Source organism: Lissotriton helveticus, chromosome 1_1 (assembly GCF_964261635.1).
Source record: "Lissotriton helveticus chromosome 1_1, aLisHel1.1, whole genome shotgun sequence".
NCBI classification, from domain to species: domain Eukaryota; kingdom Metazoa; phylum Chordata; class Amphibia; order Caudata; family Salamandridae; genus Lissotriton; species Lissotriton helveticus.
In genome coordinates, this window is record NC_136057.1 from 1,318,373,790 (window position 1) to 1,318,394,352 (window position 20,563).

A 20,563-nucleotide genomic window follows, 5' to 3' on the forward strand; every position below is an offset into this window, starting at 1 on the left:
CTCGAGGGGGGGAATCCCCCACCCATTATCGAATTCCTCCTGATCTGCTAAGATGTCCAGATCAAGAGGCTCGAAAGTGCAGTTCAGGTCACCTGCCAGCAGTGTACAAGACCCGTATGGAGATGATCGGAGTTGCACCTCCAAACAAGCTATGACTGAGGATTCTCTTCCCCCCTTAGTGCCGCGGGCATAGATGTTAAAAATGTTTAAGATGACTCTGCCCTGGGAATTACGAAGCAAAATATTTAGGAGGTCAGGGCAGTTAGTGTCCTTCTCCTCCACCCTACAGTTAAGTTTGGTGGCTACCCAGATTAACAAACCGCCAGAGGGACGGCCCCTACCAGTTGCACTTTCTGCTGCCGGCAAAAAGTGGGTGGAATACCCCGCCTTATGAAGGGGCACCCGGCTCCATGTTTCCTGGAACAGGCATATGGAGTATTGCTCCACACGCTCGCTCCAATCCGGCAATGCCAGCTTCCTTTCGAGGCCCGCAACATTCCAGCTGAAAACCCTAATCGGGGGGTCCGTTACAGCTGCAATGCTACAATCCTCGACAGGGGGTGACAAATCCGCAAAACCCACATCAGGGGGACCAAGCGGAGAGTTATGGGGAGCCCTGGTCTCCCCCTTCCCCTCTACATACTCGGCCATAGCCAGAGTCTGCAGTGGGGAGGAGGGGCCAATGGATTTGGAGTATGGTGTTGACTCAGCGACAGAACCCTGGGCCACAACGTCCTCCCCCGGATCATAACCGAGTCAACAACTCCCAGGTCCCCAATTTAGCAACACTGGGGCTGTGCATAGCTGCTGGGAAGGAACTCCCGGGGTCAGAAGGCCGTGGGCAGTGTTTTCCACCAAAAATTGGCCCCCTAGGCTGCCAATGAAGGAGGGTTGTCCAAGATGGATGGAGGGGGTGGTCATAATAGGCCGTGGATAAAAGAATGTCAAATCGACTATGTCGATACCCGAACCAGCCGTGGGTTGACCTTGAGAGCATATAAATTGGGCAACCCTAGCATCTTGAAAATTTACGACCACACAATCCCCTTCAAGCGATTTTTTCCTGTGTCCAATCCAACCCACCCTGCGTACACCAAGAATAATTCCATCCACTCCCGCGGGCAAGGGCCTGTTGGCTTTCAGCCAGTGGATGACCTTATTCTTTAGTGCCTGATGGTTTTCACGCTGGGTACTCCCAAGAGGGGGAACTTTCGAGAGGATGACGACATACGGGTGGCACTCAGGGGGGAGGTTAACTGGGGGGCACTTGCGTCTACTGATCTGAGGAGGACCCAAAGGGGGCCGATTTGTAGGTGGGACAGGAATAGATGAAACCTTAGGAGTTGATGCAACCCCACCAGTTGCATCAGATATGGCAACCCCAGGTTGCGAAATAGGGCCCGTCCCTCCCTTCTTGTGTTGCCTTGGTGCCTTGCCAGCCACCGGGGATATTACTGCTGGGGGAAGGGTAGCATGCACGTGGGCAACACAAGTGGGAGCCTTCGATTTTGTCTGTCTAGGACCACCCCTAGGAGCAGCCAAGATCGTATTCCCAGGTGCAGGGTGCTTAGGCGGCTGCGTCAACTGGTCTCCCAGGGGGGGTCTCACTGGGGCCTCTATCCTATTGAACTCCTCTAACCTGTCTGTCCTATCCTCACTGGGCTTCGGCTGGTGCTTGAGAAGGGTTTTTAGAGCAAAGAAATTGTCCCTAGTAGCCTGCTCAAAGCAGTCAAGCCTTTCCCCCAACCTCTTGACCTGGTCTATAAGTGGCAGCACAAGAGACTTGACCATCTTCTCAAACGCCTCCATAGAGTGACCCACGTTGTCCTTAGCAGGCGTTGGTGGGGCCGACAAGAAAGGTGGCACTAAATCAGTAACAACTGGTGCGCAAGTGGCTGTCCCTGAGGATACCGATCCTGCAGTACTCTGGGGGGAAGGACCCCTCAGGAGCGGGTACCTGGGGTGGTTAATAGTCTTAAATGGACAACCCTTTCGAATGTGGTTTGCCCTTTTCCCCTTCCTTTTAATGGGCTCCTGGATGGGTTGCTTCTTGGACGGGGCTTGTGGGGCAAGAGCAAGAACCTCAGGGCAGTGTAGGGACTGGGTGCCAGGTGAGTCTGCCAAGGAGAGCTCATTGCAAGGATCTGTAAGCACGGCACATGGGCTGGTACCGTGGACACCAATCAGTGAGCTATCTAACCCCTCTAAACCACCCATTGGAGGTGCAATAAGGGGATCCCCAGATGAATCTCCAAGCAAGAGTGCAGGGGAAGTAGGATTTAAAGGGGACACCACTATTGCTGGCGATGGACTTTTAGCAGGAGGGAAGTCAAGTGAAAGGCGCCGTTCAGATATGGCAAGTTCATTGTCTATGACAGCCGCCACCCTTGTCAGGAATTTGTCCATTGAGCCAAACATAGCACCGCTGGGGGTACTCTCCCCGCAACCCCTCAAGGCCTTACCGGAGCGTGTTGACATGCTGAGTTGCGGCACCACAGGTTGTAGCCGGTACAGTAGATGAAAATGGGGTGGCCCTGCCCTGCCTCCTCCTGCCCCGGACGGCCACAGACGGCCCGCCCTCTGCCCGGGCTCCGCCCGGCGCTGCCCGCGCGCGACTCGCGGGGCGAGAGGGGGTGTCAGGCTTTTACTGGCGCCTCCGGGCGCTCTGGACGCGTCACGGGCGCGCCGCCGCCCAAGAGGCTGCTGGGGAGTGTGGTCCGATGTCGCTGACCGCCTCCTGCAGCCTCCCGGCGTGTTCAGACCTCGGCCGTTTCCCTCACGGCACTGCCCGCTGGCTGGAAGTCAGGTAAGAGTCTCTGGTGTTCCCCCTCTGGGCTCCCGGGGGGTCAGGCTTTTACTGGCGCCACCGGGCGCTCTGGACGCGTCACGGGCGCGCCGCCGCCCAAGAGGCTGCTGGGGAGTGTGGTCCGATGTCGCTGACCGCCTCCTGCAGCCTCCCGGCGTGTTCAGACCTCGGCCGTTTCCCTCACGGCACTGCCCGCTGGCTGGAAGTCAGGTAAGAGTCTCTGGTGTTCCCCCTCTGGGCTCCCGGGGGGTCAGGCTTTTACTGGCGCCTCCGGGCGCTCTGGACGCGTCACGGGCGCGCCGCCGCCCAAGAGGCTGCTGGGGAGTGTGGTCCGATGTCGCTGACCGCCTCCTGCAGCCTCCCGGCGTGTTCAGACCTCGGCCGTTTCCCTCACGGCACTGCCCGCTGGCTGGAAGTCAGGTAAGAGTCTCTGGTGTTCCCCCTCTGGGCTCCCGGGGGGTCAGGCTTTTACTGGCGCCTCCGGGCGCTCTGGACGCGTCACGGGCGCGCCGCCGCCCAAGAGGCTGCTGGGGAGTGTGGTCCGATGTCGCTGACCGCCTCCTGCAGCCTCCCGGCGTGTTCAGACCTCGGCCGTTTCCCTCACGGCACTGCCCGCTGGCTGGAAGTCAGGTAAGAGTCTCTGGTGTTCCCCAGACAAGACAAGGCATGTCACGCAAGCAGGCAGAGGGAATCAAACGCCGATGTAGTGGCGGGATCCCACAAAGTAAAACCAGAACATTTCGGAGCTAGTTAGTTTCTCTAAATTGTGAGATTCTAGGAGATGGGTTATTTCTCACAGTTTCCTTTTTCTTCACTGAGACATATTGGAGAAACTACTGTTGCATGCGTTCAAAATACGTGTTCTGTGCCAAAGCCTCTGAAGATAAATTATGACGCTGCAGCGAGTACATAATTAGGGGGGAGGGGGGGGGAGAAATGCGAGACACTGCCTGGCGGCCGTGAAAAGTGTGAAGCAGGGGGCGGGGGAGCGGATCCCTTTGAAGTGAAGCTCTCGGAGGTAGGCGGCTCGGGGAGCAAATGGCAAGCGCGTGCACGAGCACATGCACTCAACGTAATCCGCCTGGTGGTTTCAGAGCTTGGTTTACCCTCAATACTCTCGTCTATTTATCACTTACGTGATAGAATAGTCGAGACCTAAAAAGGATGCCCAGGTCCAGAACACCAGTTAACCTGGAAAGAATGTGGCATATAGCCCAACTGTCTCTCTTCTACTTATCTACATAGCAAAGCCAAAAACAACATCAGACAACAAACTGTCCATGCCATAGGTGTATATTAGTCACACTGTCTCGCAACCTCCTACCTCCAACACAGAACTAGAACATATGTGGACTGAACCTCAAGAACTACCATTAACTACTACACTACAAAAAAAAAAGTACAATAAGGAACCAACGCTGTTGATGCAATGGTTTGCGGGTGGGTGCCAATATTATAACATTAAATATTACAATGGAGAAAAATAAGACAGGCCATTACAAGGAGAAAGGCTGCGGAAACTAATCAGTTTTTTTCCAGGTTAAATCACTTCCCATAGCCCCTCCGCATTTATCATGTCCATGTTGGCGCTCTCCCCTAAATTAAGAGAACAGTTTCAGCAAAGGCACAGGACGAAAATTAGATGAATCCTACAGGATCCATCAGTAAACACTACGCACAACAAAAGCTCCATCACATATACCTGTCTGACACCCGGTACCTATAACTAGATCAGAAAGCCCTCACCCCACCACGATAAAACAGAGCGCCACAATGCCATACAATAGCAGAAATGTACAACAGAATAGCGGAGCTAATCCAGCTGAAGAAATACAAAGAACCGCAAATAAGAACTAACCCTCATTGCACTGGACCTCAGTCATTAACAGACTCATTCTTTTAGTTTTTAAATATATTTCTATTAGAGATTTTATCAGCAACGCATATATAAATACATGAGGAGATTCAACCATAAAAAATATAATTAAGAAGAATAGGAATCCAGGAGCTATCAATTTAGCTACTTTAGCAGCTGCAATGGCTGATTTATGTGATATGCCTGTAGTTCGGCTGGGCACAATATAGCCTGGCCTAGTTTTAAAGATTCTAAAAAACATGCACAAGTTATACCTAGTCTTTGTTCCCATTTCTCAGCATGTTTCTCAAGGTAGTCTTGAAACATTTGATTCACCCCCTGTATATATGACTAATTGTGCAGGCCTTGTTATCCCTTACTACCTCCACTATAGCATCTTTAGTAAAAAACCTCTTGGACCCTAATTTTTCTTGGCTAAAAAAACTCTGTATCTCTGTATCGTTCCAGTCAACCCTGTAATTGGTTTGAGTTTCCTCAAATTAGATTATTCACCCCATCCTCCCAACTCCGAAATGCTCCCAGCGTAACATAACCCCCTCATGAAAGATTTCTGGAAGTCCTGGGTTCCCAAAAAACGGGGTGTAAAAATTAATTCTCACTAATCCTATCTTTTTCTTCAGAGCCATACATACCCAAAATACTGCAGAGAGGGTTTTAAATCTAACTTTCTTATAATAGCTTGGTCCATTAGATTTCAAAAAACAATTTTTAGACTCCTCTCCTAATAATTCGTAACTATCCCGTGACCCATGCAGACTCCATTGGTCCATCAAGTTTTAACCCACTAGGGGACACATGTACTGAAGCGCCGCTGCCCAATAATACATTCTCACGTCAGGCACAGCCCATCCTCTCTCTCCCTTGGAAGTGTCCTATTTCAGGGCCCTCCTAGACTTCCCATATGCCCATATAAATCTATTTATCATGTCCTCTATCACCTTAACCCTTTCCGTGTGTGAGGCGGCCAGGAGCCATCCCTCGCCACAGGGGCATATGCGTCAGACGGCTCCTGACCATCTTAGCACCCACCCGGGATTCGCTGGCACTCCCCGTGGGCTGCCCTTCAGTTTGCCCCCACCAGGGAGGGCAGCAGAAGCCTTTTCGCTGCCCCCCCCCCCGAACATACCGCCATGTCACCGAATGGCATCAGCGCGCCAAAATCATCAGATGCAACCGGACGAGCTGGTAGCCATTTGCTTCTAGCGCGTCCAGCAAAGAGGAAGTAGGTTTCTCCTCGTGGGAGGGGCGATATTTAAAAAAGAGGCATCGGAGGTAAGGAAAGGGTGTCCCTTTACTCCGATATCTCTTTTAAGCATTCCTGCTGCACAATGACGCATGGGGAACCATTGTGCAGCTGGAATGCGCTATTGTGCAGCAGGAATGCACACTAGACACCAGGGAATTTTTTTTAAACTAGTGTAATGTTTGCGGGGAGCTGCCCCTTGGACAAGGGTCGCTCCCATTTGGGGATCCATTTTTTGGGCTGTTTCTGCCCCCTGGGAGGCAGAGCGAGACATTTAAAAAAAATATTGGGTGCCACACTAGGCCATCAGGGAATTTTTATTTAGGGATATGTTTGCGGGGAGCGGCCTCTTGGGAAAGGGTCGCTCCTCTTTGGGGAGCATTTATTTTGGCAGTTTCAGGGATTTCTGTTTTTTTTACGTTGGGGAGCAGCCCCATGAGCAATGGTCGCTCCCCTTTATGGGGGTGGTGGGGGGGGTCTATTTTGGCAGTTTCTGCCCCTCTTGGGGGCAGATAGGCCTTATGTTTCTAGGCCATCGACCTCAAAGAGGGGCAGAAGCCATTCGACCACAGGGATCTTTTTAATGTTGTTGGGGAGTGCACCCTTGGGCAACAGTCAATCCCCTTTATGGGGTGATTATTGTGCCCGTTTCTGCACCCTTTAGGGGCAGATTGGCCTTATGCTTTTAGGCCCATCTGTCCCCAAGGGGGGCAGTAGCCACTAGGCAAATTTTTTTTAAATGTTAGGGAGCGGCCCCTTGGGCAAGGTGTTGAAAGTTAGGCTGAAACCGTCAACATTATCGGCGCCCTCTTGCTCTCCTTAACCTTTTTGTGCGCGTAAAACAGCCGCCATTTTGAACACCATGGCTTCCCTGCTCCCGCCGAGAGCCAGCGCGCCTCTCTCCCATTCCTAACTTCGCCGGCATCCCCCGCATACTGACAACCCCCCGCCTGCACCTGCCGCGAATCATAAAACCCCTCTTCAGCGCTGCTCTGCCCCAGACCCTCGTCCTGTTCCCAGCGCGACACCTCCCTTCTTCCCATTTATGATCCCCGGCCCTTTGATGCAAACCCCATTTCCCCGTGTGCCCGTTTGTCTTCCCCGTTCCCAGGCCGACACCCAGCTCTGCCGATACCAATCCCTTGCCCCTCCCCGTACAATAGAAAGCTTTCCTCCTCAAAGGACCCCCGAGATGATCAAAGCCCCCCCCCATCCCACGAGATCCGATCGAAACCCACACACACTGTGGACCGGCGGAATATCCAGCTGCGCGATGATCATCACCTGTTGTGAACGGGGCGGGGACTTCCACTGTAACCTTGCGTGGGAACGGGCTGGGAAAGGGGGGATTCTGAGGATGTCTTTCCGTACTTCAAAGTATCAACGAGAATGTGTTACATGCAATAAACAGATGAACGTGTGTATAAGAGGCCAGGCCTCAGGGATGCAGTTAGAGCACCTCAGAACGATACCTTCTGTCCGTTTTCGTTGTGTTCTCCTCCGGAGCGAATAAAAACCTTGTTTCCTGCCTTCCAGTCTCCAGCGCCTGCCTCTTCAATAGTTTAACTTCTTTGTGGGTTCAAGAGGCGACACCGCCGGGCAATAATTAAGGATCTTATATTCTGGTTGGTAGTGCCCCCCAGTTAGGTTCCACAATTGGCGTCCCAAGCGTGGGGCCCATCAGCGACCCATGGATCCAGTGGGAGAGGTCCTGACGACATAGTGAACGACTGCAACGATCGGGAACGCGTCTGTCCGATAGACCCTCGTCTGACAGCCGATCATCCGAACTTCACTGGTTCCGAACAGACCTCTCTCGAGTGATCTACGGTCCTGACTGGGAACCATCAGGAGTGCCGCGAGGATAACGGAGAAGAGAGGACGATCGGGCGCTGGATTCGGAAGACAGGAAACTGTCCATGCGGTCCGGGTAAGGTCGTGTAACCACGACAAGTCACGAAATAATTGTTTGATTGCCTGTTTGTTTAAAAATACTAGTATTGCTCTTTTTGTTGATTTGGAGATTCACTGTCTGCAAACGGAGAAGCAACGGTCTCTCTCTTTGCAAGCAGTGGAGGATAGGTAGGCCAGAGGCGTGCCTATTTTCTCCCCCACTCAATAATCACTTGAAACTGAACTGTTGTTCACAAACTATTGTTTCCTGGAGATTCCCTGTCTGCAAACAGGGAAGAGACCACCCTCTTTGCAGATAGTGAAAAGGGTAGGTAACGCAAATCTTTGCGGACCAACTCATTCTCCCCATTGTTATTTATCGGTCTTTTGTTATCTTGATCTATGAGGGATTCACTGTCTGCAAACGGAGAAACAACGGGCTCTCTCTTTGCAAACAGTGGAGGATAGGTAGGGCAGCAGCCGCGCTTATTTTTTCCCCCGCCCAATAATCACTTGAAATTGAACTGTTGTTCGCAAACTATTGTTTCCTGGAGATTCCCTGTCTGCAAACAGGGAAGAGACCACCCTTTTTGCAGATAGTGAAAAGGGTAGGTAACGCAAATCTTTGCGGACCTGCTCATTCTCCCCATTGTTATTTATTGGTCTTTGGTTTTTGATCCATGAGGTATTCACTGCCTGCAAACAACGTAGAATAGAAATATTCTGTCCAGTCTTTGCACCTAGTGATAAGATAGGCAGTGCTGACTTTTTAGTCCCTCGTTACGAGCCGTCATGTCTGTCTTCTCCCCACTGATTAGTAGCCTGTTTAGCCCGGACCGCTTATTAGAGATGGACCATCCAGCCCCGCTGGAAGGCACCCCTAATAAGGACATGTTCATGAAGCATGGATTGACCGCTATTGCCTATAGTAAACTATGGCATAAATATACAAAACAGGGTCAAGAAAGTCAATGGCCCCTGATAGGATCCTTCGATGATGATAAAATAAAAACGCTAGAAACTGCCCTAGGTAAAAACAAGACAACACCTACTATGCTTGATAGCTTCGGCATGTGGCGAAAAGAAACTGAACAGCGTAAAAAGAAAACTGAGAGTAGGTTGGAAAAAGAGCTGCAAAAAGCAGCCCACCTAGCTGCTCAGAAACTAAAAAAGGAGATAGAGGAAAGAGAGAAAGCTAAACAGAAACTAGAAAGGGAAACGCCAAGCCAGTGTCCGGTTAGAACCCCCTCCATGCTCTACCCTGATTTACCCTCGAAACGACAAACCAATGAAGACCTGCTGTTAGGTCCTCCTATCATCTACATGCCCCCTCCATATGCCCCTTCTCAACCCTTGGCGCAGCACGCGCCACCCCCAGGTACAAACAAAGGTACCGCCACAGCGTCGGCCCCAATGGCCTCTGTGCCGGCCGAACCCCTTGTATTAAAACCCGCATCAACAACGACGTTAGACGACCATGAGACTCGAGGGGCTGGCCCTGCAAGAACAAACAGGCTAGACAAAGATGAGCGAGCGGGGATCGACAAAATAGCAAGGACACTGGTAGAAAGGAAGGATGATGAAGAGTACATCACAGATATGTTCAGCTCGTATACAGGGAGTCACAGACGACATTTTACCGTACGACTGTGTTATCATGTCTTGAATGCATACGAGGACCGATATCGAGACAAAGGTCCCGAGAGCCTAAGGACTCTGTACCGGAAGGTCGATATCGGGGATGAGGGCGAGTGTGATGTGTCGGACCTCCTCACGCGTACGCTTGAGGTTTTCCGCCACCTCACTGAACGAAAGCCGGGAGCTAAATCCGCAGCCCCCGTAGTGGCCGAACCACCAACCGAGCAATCTAACACCATGATGCCGATACGTGAGGCTGCCCCTTACTGGGTTCCTCCTCGGGGTACAGGGACTCACGATGATGCAAACAACCAAGATGCGAAGGGAAGGGTAGTATACAACTGGGTCTACCAGCCATGGGACCGGCAAGAGATACTGACATTCCGGAAATCTCTACCCGACCTAAGTAAAAAAAACCACTGCCTTCTATACTAAATTGGGTACAGCCCTGGGTTCAACGATCATGACCCTGGCTGACATCGACTTGTTCTTCGGGTTATGTCTACCAGCTGATGTGTGGAAGCAAATCCGGAAAGTCGACCACCTTGAGCTGTTCGGACATACCTGGTCACAACTCGATGAACTGGACAAACAACGGGGACCAGGACAAAAGCCGTTGAAATCCATTCTAGACCTCCCAGATAAAATCGTAGAGAAATTAAAAACCCAAATCCCAGAAAAGAAAGTGGACTGGTCGATAGTAACGGCCTGTCGCCAAAAACCCCAGGAGGACGTATCGGAGTACTTCTCCCGGTTTGAAACGGTGTTCTCCGATTACAGCGGCCAGGACATGACCACTGCAACCGGACACCATCTGTTTGTCCAGAATTATGTTAAGGGCCTATCATTGGAAATCTCCCAGAAACTACAGGCCAGCGAGAGTAGTTGGGCAGCCTCCAAACCTACAGCGATTCTCCAAATGGCCCAATATTATGAGCATCAGAAAAATGAAAACGATAGGGCGACAGAGAAAAAGAAGAAAGACTTAAAAGAGAGGGTGATGATTGCCAAACTGCAAGGGGTGACTATAGGACGAGACCAATACCGGGGGAACTACCAGACAAACGTCCCTAAGACTGCATTTCCCCAGGACCGCACTCTGACTCCCTACAGTGGACGCACAGACCTTAGAGAAGACCAGTGCGCTTTCTGCAAAGGGACTGGCCATTGGAAATCCCAGTGCCCAGTTCTTCTGGAAATGATCAGAAACAGAGACCCCAGGGATGTAGCAAACGGACCGAGACCTAAGGGACCACCACGAGGGCCCCCAAATGACGCAACGAACGACAGATCAAGCAGACCAAATACGTTCGATCGACCCAGACAGAACCAATATCAACAATCTGACTATGACGACACTCACACCTTTGCATAGGACAGCCAAGGGCGAGGGAGGGATCCAGTCGAGCTCTATGTTGACCAGCAGGGCCCTTATGTCACTGCTAAGGTCCTGGGTACCAAGTCTCCATTTCTGGTAGACACTGGCGCAACACGTAGTGCGTTATCTAAACGACTGATTCCAAGGGCACCCTTGTCTGGCTCACTCATAACATCGACAGGTTTCGATGGAACGCCCTCCACCAACCCTTTGTCTGCCCCGATTCTCTTTGACGTAGAAAACAACACCACCGACACCACGTTCTTGCTTTCCTCCAATAGCCCTGACGCCATTATGGGACTTGACTTACTGAAACACTTCCGAGCGACGATTAGGTGTTCTCAAGATGGAGTTCGAGTGTTTCTTTACGACAACCCCGTTCTGCTTAGACATTGTTCCCCCCGGCACATGTTTTCCATCACCGACGTTGACGCGTCCCTGCTTGACACTCTACCTCCGTATCTGTGGGCCAAAGCGGATTCGGACGTAGGGCGTATGTTAATTGACCCAGTGCACATTACTGTCCGACCAGACGCAACACTCCCAAAACTCCCACAATATCGGATATCGCCAGAGGGCGAGAAGGCATTGGTAATGATTATCCAGTCACTGATAGACGCAGGAGTGGTAGAGGAAGTGGTTAGCAACGTTTGCAACAGCCCTATCTTGCCCATTATCAAGAAGCAGGGAGAGGGAGATGAGAAAGCATACCGTTTCATCATCGACCTCCGAGAGATCAACAAAGTGGTGGTACCCCAGTACCCTGTGGTCTCAGACATCACCACCATCCTGACCTTGATCCCATCCACTGCCACCACCTTTTCCGTCATCGACCTCAAGAACGCATTCTTCTCCATCCCCATCCACCCAGACAGCCGATATCTCTTCGGCTTTACCCTAAAATCCCGCTCATATAGGTTTTGCCGAGCCCCTCAAGGCTACACGGAGAGCCCTAGCATCTACAGCCAGGCCCTCAAAAGACAACTAGACCAAGTCCGGTTACCCGACGGGGTGGTGTTGGTACAATATGTCGATGACATCCTTTTGGCAGCCGACATCACCCCTCTAGCGGTTACCGCCACCATTCAACTCTTGCACTTCCTTGCGGAAAATGGCCACAAGATCTCCAAGAAGAAGTTGCAATTCTGCCTACCCCAGGTCACTTACCTAGGCCACCTTCTGTCCAAAGATGGAAGAAAACTCACCCCTGATCGAATCCAAACCATTCTAGATACCCCTGTCCCTAAAACCCAGAAGCAGGTTCGCTCCCTATTAGGCCTCACCTCCTTCTGCCGACAATGGTTGCCAAACTTCAGCCTCGTTGTAAAACCACTGCTTTCTCTGCTAAACAAAGACGTCCCTTTCCCACTCCCTTGGACTCCTGAGTGTCAAACTTCCTTCACGGAACTACGAGATGCCCTTTGCTCAGCCCCTGTCCTGGGTACCCCTGATTACAGAAAGCCCTTCTCCCTTTACACTCACGAAAGGGAGGGGTGCGCTTTATCTGTCCTGACCCAGGCCATCGGCCCTAAGCAACGACCGTGCGCTTACTTCTCTGCCACTCTTGACCCTGTCGCCAGAGCCTTGCCTGCCTGCCTTCGAGCTGTAGCTGCTGCTGCAGTCTCTATCCGACAGAGTGAGGGGATTGTACTCTCGAATTCCCTCACGGTACTGGTACCCCATGCAGTCGACACCCTCCTGAACCAAACCAAGACGCAACATCTGACGAGTGCACGACTGACTGGATACGAACTAACCTTGCTTGCCCCCCATATCACCCTGAAAAGATGCACCACACTGAACCCAGCAACTCTGTTACCCTTGCCAGAGAACGATCCCAATGTGCACCCCGTACATGACTGCGTGACTCTTACGGACGAACAGACCAGGAGTAGGGTCGACCTCAGAGACACAGCTTTCCCTGACCCCGACGGGGAGTTGTGGGTGGACGGTTCTTGCATCAAACTCTCCGATGGTACCACTTCCGCTGCCTATGCAGTCACCACGGCTCGAACTGTAGTAGAAACAGCCCGCATCACCCAGCGATCTGCCCAGGCAGCGGAACTGATTGCTTTGACGCGAGCCTGCATCCTGGCAACAGGAACCACAGCGAACATTTACACTGACAGCCAGTATGCCTTCGGGGTGGTTCACCATTTTGGGCTCCTCTGGAGGGAGAGAGGATACTTGACCTCACACGGCACACCCATTTTGCACGGGGATTTAGTCTCCGCCTTAATCGAAGCTGTCCTCCTCCCCAACAGACTTGCCGTTATCAAATGCCAGGCACACAAGAAAGTGACAGACATTATCGGACAGGGAAATGCACTAGCTGACATCACCGCCCGAACGACAGCTGAAAATAGAACGACAACACATATGTACGTGACCAGGTCACAAGCAGAAAACTGGACTGACGCCAAGGACACAATCAGAGACATACAAACGACTAGCACACAACACGAATTGACTGAATGGACACGGGTGGGATTGAAAGACGATGAAGGCTGCTGGCGGACGAAAGACACGAACAAATGGTTGCTACCTGATTCGTACTTGATTCCCATATTAACCATGGCACACTCCCCTGCCCACATAGGATCAGCCCCCATGATCGAACTTGTCTCCAGGGTTTGGCACAATGACAAGATCCCAGATTCCGCCAAACGCCTGGTTCAACAATGTTTAATATGCCTGCAACACAACCCCGGGAAAGGAACTGTAGTACCCCGGGGGGGATTTGGGGTCCCAAACCACCCATTTGAAGTCCTGCAGATGGACTACATCCAGCTAGACAGATGCCAAGGCCTGAAATATGTACTTGTCGTGGTGTGCGCATTCAGCAAATGGGTGGAAGCATATCCAACCCGTGACAACACCGCTATGGCCACTGCAAAGGTTCTGTTAAAGGAATTTTTCCCCCGCTATGGCCTCTGTCGTGTTCTATGGAGTGATAATGGCCCCCACTTTGTAGCCAACGTTATCCAGCTCATCCTAAATGGGCTGGGTATTAAACAAAAATTCCACGCAGTCTTCCACCCTCAATCTGCTGGGCTTGTCGAACGACACAATGCCACACTAAAGCTTAAACTGGCCAAAATAGTGGCTACGACGGGCCTGAAATGGCCAGACGCCCTCCCACTGGCATTGCTATCGATGCGCTCCACCCCCACCCGACATCACTTAACCCCTTATGAAGTTGTCTTCGGTCGACCCATGAGCGTCTGGTCTGCCCCGAAACCAACTTCCATTCATGACGTTCCGGATGTCCTAATGTCTGATTATCTGTAAAAATTGACTGAAACTTTGTCTGTCCTTCATCAGCAGGTGCAGCAGGCCATCCCCGATGCTTCCAGGGGTCCGGGCCACGCCATCCAGCCGGGGGACTTCGTGCTGATCCGAAATTTTCAGCGATCAAAGAGTTTGGAACCCCGGTGGACGGGCCCCTGGCAAGTGCAGATCACCACTCGGACCGCACTTCGAGTGGAGGGGAAGAAACATTGGCTGCACGCCCATCACTGCAAAAAGGTCTCTCCAACCCTGGCCACGACAGACACCGTCAACACCCAAGAAGAGCTCCTGAACCAGGACCGACCATCGTTGAACTGCTATCCTGACACAGAGACACTTGAACTTTCAAAACATCCTGACCCCACTGTGCCATCTCGAGAAGGGTATTTCCTGCGTCGAAAGGAGGGAGCTTCGGCTAAGTAGGCCACGGACTAGGTTAAAGGATCTCAGAACGGTGACCCAAACTACCAAGGGTTACCTGGAGAGAAACTAAACTAAGTCTGTGGTCCTGCCCACTACCGAGCACCTTGAAGACGAAGATGATGGAAGCGCCAGATAAGAAGATGATGGAAGCGCCAACTAAGAAGCCGACGGAGACAGCAGGAAATACCCACTACAGAAATCCGAGGACAGACTCCATAGCTCAAAGACAATTGCACTCTTCATCGTAATCCTCCTCTGTTTTCTCCTCATGACTACGCTCTGGATTATGGAAGAACACGCACCTGCTCACGAAACATTTCTAACCACTGCTCAGCCTACCACCATGAAGGAACATTATCTAATTTCGCTCTCTCCTCAACTAAGAGAGAGGCGAAAGGAGTTTTGGAACAACTCTTTCGTGCAGCTACTTCACCAGCACAATCTTGCCACCAACGCCACCAACTGCTGGATCTGTGGGTTGCTACCCCATGCCACTGGACATTCAATACCATTCATCCCTTCACCCTTCTCCGTCCACGGCTCCTGCCTTGCCTGGCTGATCCTCCTACAAGAGAGCTATACGGGAAATGCCACCTCCAGCAGAACTGCAGCACATTCTTCTCATGGGGCCGGGCGAAACAAGACAAAGACACACTTCTGCCCGCTGACCCCCAGCGACTCGATCCAAATGGACATCCCGGCCAAAGAACGAATCGAAATGCAGGTGTTCAACAATCCAACCAGACCCACCTTCTCCTATCTGCGGAAACGAACGGCTGCCACTCTGACTGTGGCCCTGACGGTCATCAACGTCGCAGGCCACATGTGTGTAGAAGGACTTGGGACACAGCTGGTGGGTCGCAGCGCTTGCCGTTTTACCAGCACTCTGGATTCCACGGATCCACCTTCCTTTGTGTCATCTCCAAACATGTATTTCATCTGCGGCACGAAGGCCTACACCTGGCTCCCCAAAGGCTGGGGGGGCACTTGCTACATCTCCTTCGTCCTTCCTCCAACTTATGTGGCCCCAGCGAATCACCACAGACAAAAACGGGCCAAAGACGTTGAGCAAGCCGACTCAACAGGGGCACAGTTCCTCGATGCTATGAAAGGACTCGTCCCCCTCTGGGGCCCGATGGCAAACAGCCGTGCCATCCGACATTTGACTCAGGCAGTCGAGACAACCATGAACATCACAGCGGGCATCTTTGCCAACAACACTGCCGAGCTCCAAGCGGTCCGTTTGGTGGCTCTCCAGAACCGCCTCGTTCTAGATGTGGTTCTGGCGGACCGTGGAGGAGCATGTCGCATTATTGGAGCCAGCTGTTGTACATACATACCGGACAACTCACCCTCAGTGTACAAAGCCATCGAACATCTTCACAGACTCTCTTCGGAAGTTCACCAAGAGCAAGAAGAATGGTCGCTTGGTGGTTGGTTCTGGGACACCGTCAAAAGCTGGGGCTGGAGACTGCTCACCATTATCCTGATTCCCGTAGTTGTAATATGTGGCCTATGCTTAGGAATTCAATGTTTGCCACCTATGTGTTCTTTATGTGCGAGTTGTATTTTTTCCAAAACTGTGGACATTGGAAGCGAACATATGAGAGCATTGTATGATACCGAAGTTAGGAATTTGATGAAAATTGACATTGAGTAAGCAAGTTGGCTAGATATGTTGAAAAGGGAGGACTGTTGAAAGTTAGGCTGAAACCGTCAACATTATCGGCGCCCTCTTGCTCTCCTTAACCTTTTTGTGCGCGTAAAACAGCCGCCATTTTGAACACCATGGCTTCCCTGCTCCCGCCGAGAGCCAGCGCGCCTCTCTCCCATTCCTAACTTCGCCGGCATCCCCCGCATACTGACAACCCCCCGCCTGCACCTGCCGCGAATCATAAAACCCCTCTTCAGCGCTGCTCTGCCCCAGACCCTCGTCCTGTTCCCAGCGCGACACCTCCCTTCTTCCCATTTATGATCCCCGGCCCTTTGATGCAAACCCCATTTCCCCGTGTGCCCGTTTGTCTTCCCCGTTCCCAGGCCGACACCCAGCTCTGCCGATACCAATCCCTTGCCCCTCCCCGTACAATAGAAAGCTTTCCTCCTCAAAGGACCCCCGAGATGATCAAAGCCCCCCCCCCATCCCACGAGATCCGATCGAAACCCACACACACTGTGGACCGGCGGAATATCCAGCTGCGCGATGATCATCACCTGTTGTGAACGGGGCGGGGACTTCCACTGTAACCTTGCGTGGGAACGGGCTGGGAAAGGGGGGATTCTGAGGATGTCTTTCCGTACTTCAAAGTATCAACGAGAATGTGTTACATGCAATAAACAGATGAACGTGTGTATAAGAGGCCAGGCCTCAGGGATGCAGTTAGAGCACCTCAGAACGATACCTTCTGTCCGTTTTCGTTGTGTTCTCCTCCGGAGCGAATAAAAACCTTGTTTCCTGCCTTCCAGTCTCCAGCGCCTGCCTCTTCAATAGTTTAACTTCTTTGTGGGTTCAAGAGGCGACACCGCCGGGCAATAATTAAGGATCTTATATTCTGGTTGGTAGTGCCCCCCAGTTAGGTTCCACAAAGGGTCGCTCGCTCTCCTTTTATGGGGTGAATATTTTGACCATTTCTGCTTTTAGGCCACCTGCCCCCCAGCTTGGCTGGTGGATTGTGTGGGGGCTGGAGCATTATTTGAATATGTGATTGTAATGTTTTATTTCTCCTTTATTCTAGTGCAAAGCATTTGATTCTTGTTTGCAGTTTTGGCAGTGGTTAATCTGCAACACGCGTAGTTGCATGTGTTTGGTAAGAAAAATATTTTTGCTGGGTTTACTCCAAATGAGTATTATTGTCATGCATGAATTAATTTTTTTATAAGTGGTGTCATAATAGCAACGTATTTAGTTTGTGTTTTGAGCATTAAATTCTTTTTGGATTTCTGCACAATGTGTTTTGCATGGTCATGTGTCATTTTCTTTTTTTTTGTTGTTGTGGGATATTGTTGGTCCTTGCTTTGTCTGTGCAAAGTAGGTGGTGGGGAGTCTAGCTGTTTCTGGAAAGTGAGTGGTTTCATTTTGGAGTATATAGGTCTTTGTGAAAGGCACATTTTGTTAATTGCTTATTTTAATAAGTGCTTGTTGTTGTTGACTTGTTTGACAAGTTACTTTTATTAGTAAGGATTATGGCTAGCTGCAAAATTACTGCTCAGCAGCTGGTTGGCATGCATTTTTCATATTCCCCTGACCATGATTATGAGACTGACAGTGCGTCTGAGATAAAGGAGGACACGCACGATTCTGGCAGTGAGCTTTCTGAACCCGAGGAATCATCCGTTGATGAAGCTACTCAGTGCGGATGAAACTACTCTGTGACTGTTTTAGAGGCGGGCACTAATGTGTCCATGGTGCAGCAAGCGGCATCTGGATTGCAGCCTGGGGTTGCAAGGCTTCCCATTGGAAGTGTTGCACTCTGGGTTGATCCAAACAGGGTTCAGCCGGTGTTGCCTGTCTTTAGTGGTGATGCAGGGTGTAGAAGGAATTGTGAAAATTGTTTGCCTATACAGTTTTTTCAGCTGTTTATGGATGATGTATTTGTGGCTGACATTGTTGTTTGTATGCTGATCAGTATTTGAGGGACAACAGTGCCAGACTTAGGCCTGCTCTAGAGTGACCCGGTGGACTTCCACAAATCTGGATGAGATGAAGTTTTTGGGTTAAACTTTTTTGATGGGCTTGGTAAGGAAGCAGCCCCTGGCTTCAGATTGGACTACCAGTCCCTTGTTGGCAATGACCATACTTCCTGCAATTAAGAGTCAGGATCGATATTTACTTTTGCTTCGGATGCTGCATTTTGTTGATAATGCTTCGGCGTTGCCACAAGATCACCCTGACTGTGAGCGTCTTTTTAAGATTCGGCCTGTCCTTGATTACTTTGTAGATGAATTTTCAGAGATTTATACTCCAGGGAAGGAAATATCTGTTGAGGAGTCTTTGGTCCTATTCATGGACTGTTTGGTTTTTAGGCAGTACATGCCTAGCAACAGAGAACGTTATGGAATTAAGATGTACATGTCTGAGAGTAGGACAGGATGTGTATATAATTTCCGGGTGAACACTGGTTGGGATTCCACTATTGACCCCTCTGGTTGTTGATCCACTTTAGTAGTTTCAGACAAAAATATGTTGGAACTTCGAATTTATCAGTGGGGCGACAAGTCCTGCAAAATGCTACATTGCCTGTGTCAGGGTATCATGCATGCCCAGCCACTGCCCCGGATAGTGAGCCCAGAAGGGGCACCTATCTTGGAACCTGCCGCACTAGCTGAAAGCTTTGCAGAATATTATGAGGAGCTATATGCGCCCCAGGAGTGCCTAGAGGCTGGGGTTATATGGCGATTCATTGATGATCTCCCACCGAAGACCGTCTCAGACGAGGCTGGAGACCTTTTAGACCGTCCTCTGACGGATGATGAATTGGCTACGGCGCTAGGTGAATTGAACCCGGGCAAAGCACCGGGACCTAATGGGTTCCCTAGTGAATTCTTTCGGCGCTTCGCGACGCAGCTGAGCCCTCATTTCCGACCAGTGATTGAAGAGGCGTGCGAAAGCGGAACACTCCCCCTGGACTGGCGACACGCGGAAGTGGTGGTGTTTTTAAAGCCTGGGAGACCTCCAGAGAGCCATGCGTCGTACCGCCCAATCTCCCTGCTCAATACAGAGGCCAAGATCCTAGCTAAGGCCCTGGCCAATAGACTTAAACCGTACATTACAGACCTAGTCCACCTGGACCAGGCAGGCTTTATGGCACAGCGGGCCACTCGCCATAACATTAGACGGGCCCAGGTCGCAATATCAGCATGGGGGCGTTTGGGGGAGCAGGCAGCGCTGTTCCTCGCGGACATGGATAGGGCGGTTGACTCCCTGAGCTGGACATATCTGTTTACCCTGTTGGAGCGCCTTAACCTCGGCCCACGTTTCCTGGCATATGTGCGGCTCCTATATACGGATCTCACGGCCTCGGTGTGGGGGTGTGGGGGGGGCGGGGGTGGGGGATGTCCCGTTCTTTCCCGATCCGGCGTGGGACGTGGCAGGGCTGCCGCCTCTCCCCATACCTGTTCACGCTCGCCATGGAGCCCCTCGCGGCATGGGTGCGTATAGACGCCCAGCTTAAGGGATTTCCGTGGTCGGCAGGCCTTCCGGATAAAATCGCCCTATACGCCGATGACGTGTTATTTTTCCTTACCGATCTGAAATCGCTCTGGGTCACGGCTCTTGCGTATACTGCAAATCTAGGGGACGTTATGTCGGGGTGTGTTCTCAAAACGTTTAAAAACTTGCGGGACGAGTTTGGGATGCCCCGTCCTCAGTTTTTCAAGTATCTCCAGTTCAGACATGCCCCGACACCATACCTGGAGGGACTGGAGAAACTCCCCGAGTTCAGTCCGCTGAAAGCTAAAATCTTTATGGGGGAACTGCCTGATAAGAAGCTGTCACGCATATACCAAACGCTAGTGCGGCATTGCTCCTCAGACCTGCAATGACTTAAAACTGCATGGGAACAGGATGTTGAGGACCTAGATGAGGAGGACTGGGTGGAGGCACTGGAGGGTCCCAGAGTGGCGGCTATATCTACGCGCCTGCGGCTCATCCAATTTAGATACCTACATCGCACTTATTACACTCAACAGCGCTTGTGGAGGGCGGGCCTAGTGGTGTCTCCCGACTGTCTGCGGTGCGGAACGGAGGTAGGCACATTATTACACACGGTTTGGGACTGTAGGGCTCTACGAAGATTCTGGGAAGGAGTGTTCCAATGTCTAGACGAGATTCTGGCCTGGGTGCTTCAGAGGGATCCCAAGCTGGCCCTGTTACATGTTATGGCAGGGGTAGGGGGCAATAGGTATAAACGCCATCTGCACTTGCTGGGGCTAACACTGGCGAAACGGGACATTGCACAATCATGGAAGGCACCCAGAGCCCCATCGCTCACGGCCTGGAAGAACGGGCTGGACTTCTGT

At 51.4% G+C, this 20,563-nt stretch overlaps 1 protein-coding gene across 7 annotated transcripts in view; it reads right to left on the reverse strand.

Annotated features, from left to right (window-relative positions):
* The window catches only part of BRD4 (bromodomain containing 4), a 1,377,132-nt gene that overhangs the window by 1,331,502 nt on the left and 25,067 nt on the right, over positions 1-20,563 (reverse strand). The gene's annotated exons all lie outside the window — the stretch shown is intronic.